Source organism: Ranitomeya variabilis, chromosome 7 (genome assembly GCF_051348905.1).
Source record: "Ranitomeya variabilis isolate aRanVar5 chromosome 7, aRanVar5.hap1, whole genome shotgun sequence".
Classification (NCBI taxonomy): domain Eukaryota; kingdom Metazoa; phylum Chordata; class Amphibia; order Anura; family Dendrobatidae; genus Ranitomeya; species Ranitomeya variabilis.
This window is the reverse complement of record NC_135238.1, coordinates 37,300,242-37,313,689: the sequence shown is the minus strand read 5'-3', so window position 1 is coordinate 37,313,689 and position 13,448 is coordinate 37,300,242.

The window sequence follows — 13,448 nt, the reverse complement described above, 5'->3', positions numbered from 1 at the left end:
TGTTGTCTGACTTGTTTGCCCGGATTAAGGGTGCCAAGTGGTTCACCAAGATAGACCTTCGTGGTGCGTACAACCTTGTGCGCATTAAGCAAGGTGATGAATGGAAAACCGCATTCAATACGCCCGAAGGTCATTTTGAGTACTTGGTGATGCCTTTTGGGCTCTCCAATGCGCCTTCAGTTTTTCAGTCCTTTATGCATGACATTTTCCGGAAGTATCTGGATAAATTTTTGATTGTTTATCTGGATGATATTTTGGTTTTTTCTGATAATTGGGATTCGCATGTGGAGCAGGTCAGGTTGGTCTTTAAAATTTTGCGTGAAAATTCTTTGTTTGTCAAGGGCTCAAAGTGTCTCTTTGGTGTACAGAAGGTTCCCTTTTTGGGGTTCATTTTTTCCCCTTCTGCTGTGGAGATGGACCCAGTCAAGGTCCGAGCTATTCTTGATTGGACTCAGCCCTCGTCAGTTAAGAGTCTTCAGAAGTTCTTGGGCTTCGCTAACTTCTACCGTCGTTTTATCGCTAATTTTTCTAGCATTGTGAAACCTTTGATGGATATGACCAAGAAGGGCTCCGATGTAGCTAACTGGGCTCCTGCTGCCGTGGAGGCTTTCCAGGAGTTGAAACGCCGGTTTACTTCGGCGCCTGTTTTGTGCCAGCCTGACGTCTCACTTCCCTTTGAGGTTGAGGTGGATGCTTCGGAGATTGGGGCAGGGGCCGTTTTGTCGCAGAGAGGCCCTGGTTGCTCTGTTATGAAACCTTGTGCCTTTTTCTCTAGGAAGTTTTCGCCTGCCGAGCGAAATTATGATGTGGGCAATCGGGAGTTGTTGGCCATGAAATGGGCATTTGAGGAGTGGCGTCATTGGCTCGAGGGTGCTAAGCATCGTGTGGTGGTCTTGACTGATCACAAAAATCTGATGTATCTCGAGTCTGCTAAACGCCTTAATCCGAGACAGGCCCGCTGGTCATTGTTTTTCTCCCGCTTTGATTTTGTTGTCTCGTATTTACCAGGTTCAAAGAATGTGAAGGCCGATGCTCTTTCTAGGAGCTTTGTGCCTGATGCTCCTAGAGTCGCTGATCCTGTTGGTATTCTTAAAGATGGAGTTATCTTGTCAGCTATTTCTCCGGATCTGCGACGTGTGTTGCAGAGATTTCAGGCTGATAGGCCTGAGTCTTGTCCACCTGACAGACTGTTTATCCCGGATAAGTGGACCAGCAGAGTCATTTCCGAGGTTCATTCCTCGGTGTTGGCAGGTCACCCGGGAATTTTTGGCACCAGAGATCTGGTGGCCAGGTCCTTTTGGTGGCCTTCCTTGTCAAGGGATGTGCGGTCATTTGTGCAGTCCTGTGGGACTTGTGCTCGAGCTAAGCCTTGCTGTTCTCGTGCCAGCGGTTTGCTCTTGCCCTTGCCTGTCCCGAAGAGACCTTGGACACATATCTCCATGGATTTCATTTCTGATCTTCCGCTATCTCAGGGCATGTCCGTTATCTGGGTGATATGTGATCGCTTTTCCAAGATGGTCCATTTGGTTCCTTTGCCTAAGCTGCCTTCCTCTTCCGATCTGGTTCCTGTGTTTTTTCAGAACGTGGTTCGTTTGCACGGCATCCCTGAGAATATTGTGTCAGACAGAGGATCCCAGTTCGTTTCCAGGTTCTGGCGATCCTTTTGTAGTAGGATGGGCATTGATTTGTCGTTTTCGTCTGCTTTCCATCCTCAGACTAATGGACAGACGGAGCGAACTAATCAGACTTTGGAGGCTTATTTGAGGTGTTTTGTCTCTGCTGATCAGGACGATTGGGTGACATTCTTGCCGTTGGCTGAGTTTGCCCTTAATAATCGGGCTAGTTCCGCCACCTTGGTTTCGCCTTTTTTCTGCAACTCTGGTTTCCATCCTCGTTTTTCTTCGGGTCATGTGGAGCCTTCTGACTGTCCTGGGGTGGATTCTGTGGTGGATAGGTTGCAGCAGATCTGGAATCATGTGGTGGACAACTTGAAGTTGTCACAGGAGAAGGCTCAGCGCTTTGCCAACCGCCGCCGCGGTGTGGGTCCCCGACTACGCGTTGGGGATTTGGTATGGCTTTCTTCCCGCTTTGTTCCTATGAAGGTCTCCTCTCCCAAATTTAAACCTCGTTTTATTGGGCCTTACAAGATATTGGAAATCCTTAATCCTGTATCTTTTCGTCTGGATCTTCCTGTGTTGTTTGCTATTCACAATGTATTTCATAGGTCCTTGTTGCGGCGGTACATTGTGCCTGTAGTTCCTTCTGCTGAGCCTCCTGCTCCGGTGTTGGTTGAGGGCGAGTTGGAGTACGTGGTGGAGAAGATCTTGGATTCTCGCCTCTCCAGGCGGAGGCTTCAGTACCTGGTCAAGTGGAAGGGCTATGGTCAGGAGGATAATTCCTGGGTGGTCGCCTCTGATGTTCATGCGGCCCATTTAGTTCGTGCCTTTCATGCCGCTCATCCTGATCGCCCTGGTGGTCGTGGTGAGGGTTCGGTGACCCCTCACTAAGGGGGGGGTACTGTTGTGAATTTGCTTTTTGCTCCCTCTAGTGGTTACTAGTTTTTTGACTCTGGTTTTTCTGTCATTCCTTTTATCCGCACCTGGGTCGTTAGTTAGGGGTGTTGCTATATAAGCTCCCTGGACCTTCAGTTCTATGCCTGGCAACGTAGTTATCAGAGCTAGTCTGCTGTGCTCTTGTCTACTGATCCTGGTTCCAGTTATATCAGCTAAGTCTGCCTTTTGCTTTTTGCTATTTGTTTTGGTTTTGTATTTTTGTCCAGCTTGTTCCAAATCTATATCCTGACCTTTGCTGGAAGCTCTAGGGGGGCTGGTGTTCTCCCCCCGGACCGTTAGACGGTTCGGGGGTTCTTGAATTTCCAGTGTGGATTTTGATAGGGTTTTTGTTGACCATATAAGTTACCTTTCTTTATTCTGCTATTAGTAAGCGGGCCTCTCTGTGCTAAACCTGGTTCATTTCTGTGTTTGTCATTTCCTCTTACCTCACCGTCATTATTTGTGGGGGGCTTCTATCCAGCTTTGGGGTCCCCTTCTCTGGAGGCAAGAAAGGTCTTTGTTTTCCTCTACTAGGGGTGGCTAGATTCTCCGGCTGGCGCGTGTCATCTAGAATCAACGTAGGAATGATCCCCGGCTACTTCTAGTGTTGGCGTTAGGAGTAGATATATGGTCAACCCAGTTACCACTGCCCTATGAGCTGGATTTTTGTATTCTGCAGACTTCCACGTTCCTCTGAGACCCTCGCCATTGGGGTCATAACAATTGACCTAGACCACTACATTCCCCTTGCACTCTACACAGCCAGAATCTGACCCTGCTGAAAGTAAGGTTCCCCTTCCCGCATGTTATACCACCTTACACAGGGACAAAAAGGAAGGTGCAGATGAAAGTGCAGGTTCCTTCATCAGGTGGGGGGGCATACTCGTTGGCAACGTCACTGGCACAGGGCCCCTCGGAGTACGCAAAAGTGTCGCTGCTGGTGGGAGGCACCCCCGCTGTGCAAACACACCACTGTACTTTGAGGGGCCCTGTGCCAGTGCCAATACCAATGAGGGGGCCCCCCCTGCTTGCTTAGGATCACAGCACTTGCAAACTTGACATACTTACCTCTCACTGCTCCACCGCCGTGACGTAGTCCACGTTTCCTGGGCCCACTAAAACCTTGAACCAGCCCTACCCCCCATAACTTTTGCCAAATGACCCCCAATGTCCAATGCCCAACTATTATTATAAAGTTAATGAAGATTGACAAGCTTCAGAAACAAGAATGGATGTTTTTGCCATTAAAATGGGCACTGTAGGTGTTTTCCTGGCCTCCACTCACTACCGACTATGCTTCCCCATTGACTTGCATTGGGTTTCGTGTTTCGGTCGATCCCCGACTTTTAGCGATAATCGGCCGACTGCACTCGACTCGACTTTGGACAAAGTCGGGTTTCACAAAACCCGACTCGATCTTAAAAAAACGAAAGTCGCTCAACCCTAGTGGTGACCATGGGAAGTGGGTCATGTAACATATCAAACTTATTGAGAATTTCACAAGAAAAACAATGGGGTGCTTGGTTTTAACATAAATGTATTCTTTCATGAGTTATTTACAAGTTTATGACCACTTATAAAATGTGTTCAATGTGCTGCCCATTGTGTTGGATTGTCAATGCAACCCTCTTCTCCCACTCTTGACACACTGATAGCAACACCACAGAAAAAATGCTAGCACAGGCTTCAAGTATCCATTGTTTCAGTTGCTGCACATCTCGTATCTTCACAGCATAGACAATTGCCTTCAGATGACCACAAAGATAAAAAGCTAAGGGGGTCAGATCAGGAGACCTTGGTGGCCATTCAACTGGCCCACAACAACCAATCCACTTTCCATGAAACTGTTCATGTAGGAATGCTCAGACCTGACACCCATAATGCAGATCTGCTCCATTGACCATCGGTGGACCATGGATATGTTTGGAGAAAGACCGGATTAGAACCCGCTAGTTGCACTGTTATGTATAAAATAATATGCTGTAGTTATAGATCTTAATAGCATTCTTATTTTTTTACAGGCAATAATATTCTGATATGCAGAGATACATATCTACAGTGTGGGACATTTATATGGATACACCTAAATAAAATGGTAATGGATGGTGATATCAACTTCCTGTTTGTGGCACAATAGTATATGGGAGGAGGAGAACTTTTCAAGATGGGTGGTGACCACAATGGCCATTTTGAAGTTGACCATTTTGGATCCAACTTTATTTTTTCCAATGGGAAGAGGGTCATATTGTTATGGAAATTTGGTTTGGATAAATCTATCCCTATGTGTGCTGCGGCCGTTCCCAATAAGACTGAGTATTTTGAGCACTCAAGGAATGAGACTGCACACCACTGTGTCAATAACATTCCATCAATACTGATCGTTTATTGTACATACATAGTTTTATAATTGCATATAGAAAGGAGTGGTTAGGGGTGGTTAGTTAATTACCATATTGTCTAGCTCCTCTGTTATTGGTTATCTAAATATATATGGAATATTGTGATTAATGCACATATGAATGCTGATTAAGCAACTAAAATGTAGCTCTCTGCATCTTTCTGCATCTAGGACAAAGTTGAGACATCTGATCATCACTTAATACATCTGGCGTTGTTCTGCTTTTGCCTGGAAAACCCCATACAGTTTGTCTGGCTTATATCATTTTATGTCAGCCATTTTAAGTCATTGATTATAATGTATATATTAGCTGTGAGTATATATGAGTATACATGCAAGTGAGATCTACATGATATATATATTTCTATCACAAGCCCCCCTTAGATATCACTTGCCCTAATCCTAGCCTCCTGTCCCAAAGCGCTGCAACTCTTTTATGCTGCCGGTGAGCTGACGCTTGCCTAGCGCACATGTCCCCACTACAGAGTTTTCGCAAATGGGCGGTCAGGAGATATGTCCCTAACGGGGGTTCGTTGCAATCAGTCTCTTAGTCTACAGCATGTGTAGTGAGTGGTGTGTATTCTTTATCAGGTGGGTCATCTAATCGGTCAGGCAGGGCATCCACAACATCATTCTGGCTTGGGTGTCATCATTTGGTAGGGGAGCTTTCTTGCAATGTGATGCGTGGATCATAGTGGGTCGTCCCTCCAGCTTCACAGAGGTTGGTGTCATCAGCAGCACTTGAATAGGACCATCAAATATGGGATCGAGTGGTGTTTTCCTTACAAACTTTTTTCACCAACACCCAGTCTCCTGGCTTCAAGGAGTGCGTACCGGACACTGAATCTGGATCTGGCAATGAAGAAAAAACTCGAGAATGGATGTTAGCAAGTTTCTTGGTGAGCTCAATTACATGAGCAGACAAAGTATCATATTGCATAGTCAGCTCCTGAGGGAAAGAATACCCCTAACCTGGGACTAGACCGAAACAAAATTTCATATGGTGACAGCTTTTCTGGGCCTCTCGAAGTGTGCCTTACACTAAGTAGTGTGATTGTGAGTTCTCCTGCCAGGGTTTGTGTGTCTCTTGGGCAACTTTCAACATCCTGTTCTTAAGTGTCCTATTCAGTCTTCCTACTTTCTCGCTACTCTGGAGGTTGTAAGGAGTGTGTAGGCCTAAGTCTGACCCTACTGCTGACCAGATCTCTTGTGTGAGACTTGCTGTGAATGCGGGTCCCTGGTCACTCTCTATCACTTCTGGGACCCCATATCTGCATACTATCTCTGAGAGTAGCTTCTTTGCAGAAGTCTCTGCTGACTGGTTCCTCAATGAGAAAACTTCTGGCCATCCTGAGAACACGTCCACAACCACAAGGGCATATTCGAATCCTCCAGTTGGCGGCATTTGGTCTATCTAGACCCCATGGAAGGGGTACAGTGGTCTGGCAAGATGATGTGTGGGAACTTTCTCCATTCTTCCAGGGTTGCATTTGCCGCAGGTCAAACAGCTGCTAGTGAACTTGGCTGTAAGGGTGGAGATCCCTGGAGCGAACCAGTAAGCACCAATCACATCATTCATCTGTGTCTTTGATCTGTGTATGGGCCCATGTGCCCATCGGACCACCATAGGGTAGATGCTTCGGGGTAAACAGGGTTTGTAGTCCATTGAGAATACCCTTCCTTCTTCATGTGCTGCTCCCTTCCTCATCCAGCATTCCTTCTTGTCCTTTGGGGCTTGCTCTTGCAGCTTTTTGAGCAGATCCCAGGACGTCATCTGGTCAGGTTTCTTGTCTTCAGTCGTCACGTAGTAGCCGTCCGGCTCTATGACCTTTCCCACTTCTTCATATTGTCTTCCTTTGGCTGCTTCTTTGGCTGTCATATCCGCCATGTTGTTGCCTCGTGCCTCTACTGTGTTTAGTTTTCCATACGCTTTGACTTTTAGTACTGCTATCATTTTTGGAAGTTGAAGTGCGTTCAGCAGGTCCTTAATGGCTCCATAATGCTTCACAGTTGTTCCTCTTGCTGTGATGAAGTCCCTTGCAGCCCAGATGGGTCCAAAGTCGTGTGCTATGCCATCCGAGTACCTTGAATCGGTATATATGTTCACAGTCTTGTGTTCTGCCATCTGGTAGGCCTTTGATAGTGCTATCAGTTCTGCTTCCTGGGCTGACAGACTAGGCAGCAGACTTCTGGACCACAGGATCTCTTGATTGCTGGTCACTGCACATCCCGTGTGGAATCTTCCTTCATCATCTGCAAATCTGGAGCCATCCACATAGAGGATCAACTCTGGGTTGGTCAGTGGCTCTTCTGCCACCTTGGGTAGTGTGTTACTCTGACACCCCAGTTGAGGTGTCGAGCGCAAGAGGTCTAGTTGTACTCTATCCCGAGTCTTGGGGTAGAGTTCTGTGACTCCTTGCTTGCACTCTTTGTGTGGTACCGCGGCCCTATGACGCAACAGGGTTCGCTTTCTTCATACTGGGTGAAGTTAACCCGTGTGTGAATCTATATTATACCGCCATATAGTCCGTCATTACTTAGCAGCAGGTTCCATCTCTGCACGGTGGACTCCGGGTTGCGAACGCACCTTACACTATCTTTCTAATAATTTGGTGCATTCCGCTAGCCCTAACAATGTTCTGTTAAAACTGAGGGTCCTGTTCCAATTTTTGTTTTGCCCATTCTGCAAATTCAGAGCGCCGATCTGGGTCATCCTCGTTGAGATGCTGCAGCAGCCGGATTTTGTAAGGCTGCAATTTGTAAGTAGCTAATATCCACCGAAGAGATGTTCGACTGATGCCAAATCGGAGCGCTGAATATGCAGAATGGGCAAAAAAAAATTGGAACCGGACACTCAATTTAAACAGAACATTATGTTCAGTGATGAGGCAAACTTTTTTGAGTGGCCCATTTATATGGATACACCTAAATAACATGGGAATGGTGACAGTTTTCTTGCGTAGCGTGTCTTGCATTGAAATCTGCTGTAATGACTCGAGTAATGTGTTTACCAGACATCAACACAATTTCTTTCCGCTCCTCATGAGTTAACATCTGCGACATGTCAATGGCTGTAAACAAAGAGAAACTTGTAACAACTCATAAAAGAATAAAGTTACACTAAAATTAAGCACAGCATTGCTTTCCTTGTGAAATTCTCAATAGGTTTGATGTGTCACATGACCCTCTTCCCATTTGAAAAAATAAAGTTGGATCCAAAATGGCCGCCTTCAAAATGGCTGCCATGGTCACCACCCATCTTGAAAAGTTTTTCCTATCCCATATACTAATGTGCCGCAAAAAAGGATGTTAATATCACCAACCATTCCCATTTTATTTATGTGTATCCATATACATGGCCCACCCTGTAAAGAGTGTGAATTGAAAATGGTGAAAAAAATAATATAATGAAGAAATCATGCACTTACGTGCCTATGGATCGCCCCCAGGCGCAGGGCAGTGGGGTACTCGGTACCAGGTCCCTCTGTCTCGGTTCTGGGGATGTCATGGTGGCCTGACCCGGTCCGTGGCCCTGCTAAGGGGTGCCCAATTGAAGAGTGTAGTATGTCAAGTGTTCGTGACGCCACCTGTGGTGTTCGGTCAGGGTGACCGACGCTGCTTAGGGGTCCGCTGGGGTGATGTTACGGCAGCTAGATGGAATACCTTCCCACAGGTGAAGTATGTCCCCAGGGCTTCACAGTAAGGTAAATGATGATGGTGTAGGTCGCAGTAAATAACGAGGACACAGGATTGCAGTCTCTTTACCTTTTATTGTATACTTCAGCGTCCACCATCCAGAGCACTGCTAACAGGGCTGGCTTGTTATGACCCCAGTGGACAGGGTCTCAGAGGAACGTGTATGTCTGCAAGATACAAAAATCCAGCTCATAGGGCTGTGGTAACTGGGTTGACCAAATAGCTACTCCTAACGCCAACACTAGAAGTAGCCGGGGATCATGCCTACGGTGATCGCTAGATGACTCGCGCCAGCCGGAGAATCTAACTACCCCTAGGAGAAGAAAACAAAGACCTCTCTTGCCTCCAGAGAAAGGGACCCCAAAGCAAGATACAAGCCCCCCACAAATAATAACGGTGAGGTAAGAGGAAATGACAAACACAGAAATGAACCAGGTTCAGCAAAGAGAGGCCAGCTTACTAATAGCAGAATATAGCAAGATAACTTATCTGGTCAACAAAAACCCTATAAAAATCCACGCTGGAGATTCAAGAACCCCCGAACCGTCTAACGGTCCAGGGGGAGAACACCAGCCCCCTAGAGCTTCCAGCAAAGGTCAGGATACAGATAGGAACAAGCTGGACAAAAATACCAAACAAAACAAAAGCAAAAAGCAAAGAAGCAGACTTAGCTTGAAAAACAGGAACCAGGATCAGAGGACAAGAGCACAACAGATTAGCTCTGATTTCAACGATGCCAGGCATTGAACTGAAGGTCCAGGGAGCTTATATAGCAACGCCCCTGAACTAACGGCCCAGGTGAGGATATAGAAAAAGACAGACGCTCCAGAGTCAAATCACTAATGACCACTAGAGGGAGCAAAAAGCAAAATCACAACATGGCTGAATCCAGCTGGTCCGAAGGCACATCCAGAGTTCCCTTTGCAGGTGGAAATCAGTAGCCTTCCTACTAGCGCCTGTGTGTTGTAGTACTTCCCTCCGGAGCACCACGGGATAGTCCTCACAACTGTCGTGTATGTTTCTGATATTCTCTCTCCGTCCCCCACATGGTATGGATAGGACGACCCGTATGACGGGGTAGGCCTGGAGCTATTTTATAGGGACCCTAGAGACGCCCCTATCCCACAATTTGCCTCCGTTGTCTTCATTAGGTATTAAGGTTGGGCAGCCAACTTGGAATTAACTGTCCTGCCGTAGTTCAAAGTAATGCGTAGAGCCAATTACTCCCTCGGTGTTCCGGCCACCGGCCACGTGCCTCAGAAGGATGTTACCGGTCTTAAGGCAAGACTCCTCCTGGTGTTATCTCCTTGTGCTGTGATCTCGTTTCTCACTTCTCCACAATATACTTCGCTTCTTGTCCTTTCTTAGGATGCTGCCTCAATGAGGTGCAGGCGCAGCTCCGTAACGTTCTATCTCTTGCTATGTCTCTGTCAGGATCCCACCCCTGACAGGGACCTCTGTCTACAGCTCCGATGTTCCTCCTTCTCTCTCTGTCTGCCTGACAGGTCTTTTCTGGGTCTCACCCAGGCAGCTTTCTCCTTAACTTCCTATCCAACCCCCAGTTTTACCCGAGAGTGAGGAGTGGCCTAATAGAAAGAACCTTTTGCTCCCCTGGTGGCCGGAGTGTGAAGTGTAGTGTGTGACTGTGATACCTGGTCAGGTGAACTCCTTTAGTACCATCAGATGTACCATCACTCCCCCTGGTGGAAGAGCGACAATACTGCAACGACCAGGACTCTGGGGCGCTGCACATATACATGCTAAGCACATACATGCATGCATATATACATTACACACAAAAAATAGGTAAAGAAAAAGAAAAGAATTCTAGAAAATGAAAAAAATAGTTAATTAAAAAATAAATAATAACAAAATAAACAATATGAATAATAGAAAAATATTGATCATTGAATAATAAATGATGAATAATAATAAATACAAATGAATAAATGCAAATATATAACAAAAATAATAATAATAAAAAAAATAATAAAAGGATAAATAATATAACAAGCCATCAGTCACCACCACTTTAATACAAATATATATACAGATCATAATATAATATTCACAAATATACTATGAGGAAATTCCAAATATCCATCCTAATAAATCGCATCAATGGCCACAGAATTACGTCAGCTACAACAAGCCTACATAGTCGATTATAATGCAAAATTTTGCACACTGGAGATATGTGATCTTCCCACAAAAATGTGAGCAAAAAGAGTTAAGGTTGTATATCGACCAATTATTTTCAGCTCCACTTAAACCCTCTGTCTTGACTTCCATCCTCTGGTTTACCATCTTCACAGTCTCAGCCTCTAGTACAGCCTGACTCTCCGGATAGGTTCAAGATTGATTCGCATTGGTAACCATATCCGTCCCAGCCAAAACACTGCACAGATCTTCAGCTCTAAGGTCTAGCACTTCGACGGGTTATTTAGCACTTTTTCTATGTATGTGTTTTTTGCAATACTTTTTTGCGCTTCATTCGACAAGTTAAAAAATGTGTTTAGAGGCAAGGATTATAAAGAAGCAAGTCCGCTATGAAAGTGACAAATTGCATAAAAATTTTGGCTCAACCAAATAGACCAACCAAGGGGTGACATTAGAAAGGGGAAAGTGTTTATCATGTCTAGCAATTTTCTCCAAGTCTATCATTTAGAGTAGGCCTTAGAGTTGCAGTAGTGTTGATTCAAGATGTGTATTAAACTCCTTGTGATGACACAGTATTTTATCTTTATTAACCAGACATCTATTTTCAGCAAGCCAGGAGGAATAAACTGTTATCTATAAGTTGACTTTTGAAAGTATGTGTTTCTTTTTGGTTGGTCAAGAAAACACAGACCTTTGTTTGTATAAACCTGTAATATTGACTTGTAAGTTGACAATTTGTTGTAACATATTGTGCTGTTATACTGGATGACTAGTAATACAGGGTCATTGAACAATGATGTTTGCTGATATGTTGATTACACATTGTCCAGGCCAGCCAGTTTGTTTACTTGAAAAATAGAGGAAGAAAAACTATGCAAATAAATTAAATAATTAAAGAATGTGAGTTGATCTTGTCATAATTCTTCCCATTTACCTGTGAATGCTGCCTTTAAGGATAGCAGCTATTTTAGCTATATAAGTGAGAAATATACAATCACACACAGAGTCAGCCAAGACATCCAGACATCCAAAGAATCAGATGCACTTTATAAGACAGCAGTCAGAACATCATCGCTCCATCACGAGGGACACAGATTTGACATTCCACAGGATGACAGCTTAGGGACCATGGCCCAGGCGGGAAGAATTCAGCTCAATTGACCATCGCTGAACTATGGATACATTTAGGGTTGTGGGGAATGGAACCCTCTGGTCACCTGGCTCCATGGAGATGTTCGGAGAAGCCAGGTTTTGATCCTCTGGTCAACTGACCTTGTACCCCGATGGACTGTCATCTTCCTAAGCTTTTTGTTACCTCCTCTCTGTGCATGCCAAAGGTGGTGTAGTTGGACCAGGAAGCTATGAAGTCACAGATGCTGTTTTTCTGGTGAGTGAGCAGAATAATAAGACTCTGTAATGTGAACCATCTGGAGTATTGTGCTGGGACTGTTCTATGTGTTATTTGCCTGTTTTTTGTGGATCAATAAAGTATTGCAACACTCACCCTGTGTTGTCTTAGTAATAATATGCCCAAGGTAAAATGAGAGCGGGCATTCAGCAACCGCTGCCATTTTGGTAGAGAAAAAAAGTCTCCATCAAGATGTCGCTGGCATCGCCTGTGCAGCAGCATCTATTGGAATGCAATAGATGCTAATGCATAGGCGCCACCACCGACGCCACTTTACTGTAAAATGTGGCTTAATCGAAATGACGCCAGTGGCAGCGCCTGCGCACTAGCATCTATCGCATTGATGGAGCCTATATTTTTTTTCTCTGCCAAAATGGTGGCGCCGGCGGTGTCTGTGCAGTAGAACCTCTTGGTGTTACTGCGCAGGCGCAGCCACTGACGCTATTTTGATTAAGATGATTTTTTTTAACAAAGCAAAATGCTTAAACAAAATGAATATATGCACATTATACATTGTATCATGCTACAGTGCAGGCGCCGCCACCGTGCCGATGAATGTAATTTTTTTTCTTCAAACAATAGTATATTCAGTGTGTAAAATACGGGGCAGGTTCTGAAGCATCAGTGACCTGTCATAAACCTATAAGGATTTATATCTAAGAAGAGCACCACATAAGACCCCCACAGCCCCACCCACAGGCCGCCCAGAACCACCAGAATCTCATTAACTGAAGACTGCAAATAAAGATTAAACAACAACCGCAAGACAGATTTCATCAGCCAAGGTATCATTTTAATTAGTGTAATGGCGCCAAACTGATTGTAGGTGTCTGTAGGTTAATGAGCACAATCCTGCTGACAGGTTCATTTTAACCACTGATTTGACCGAAACTTTCTTCAATAATAACCAAATCTCATCACTGCTGAGCTTCTAGAGATCAGCTGCAATCGGTGATGGAAAGCAAGAAAAGGTTTTCAATTTCTTTACGACGCCACTGCTGGGAATACAATTTTATCCAGATTCAATTGAAAAAACATATATTACTATTCACAACATGCATTACCTTGATTGGTCCTCCTGAATTAAACATAGCTAATGCTGTAGGTACTGGGCTTATTCTGTAGATCATGTTCTTTGTGGCAAAACCTGGCACCATTTTTTCGATGAGGTTCTCTTTCTTCAATGTAGACCAATGTTGGAGACGCAACTTCTAGGCTCCCATAGATGTAATTG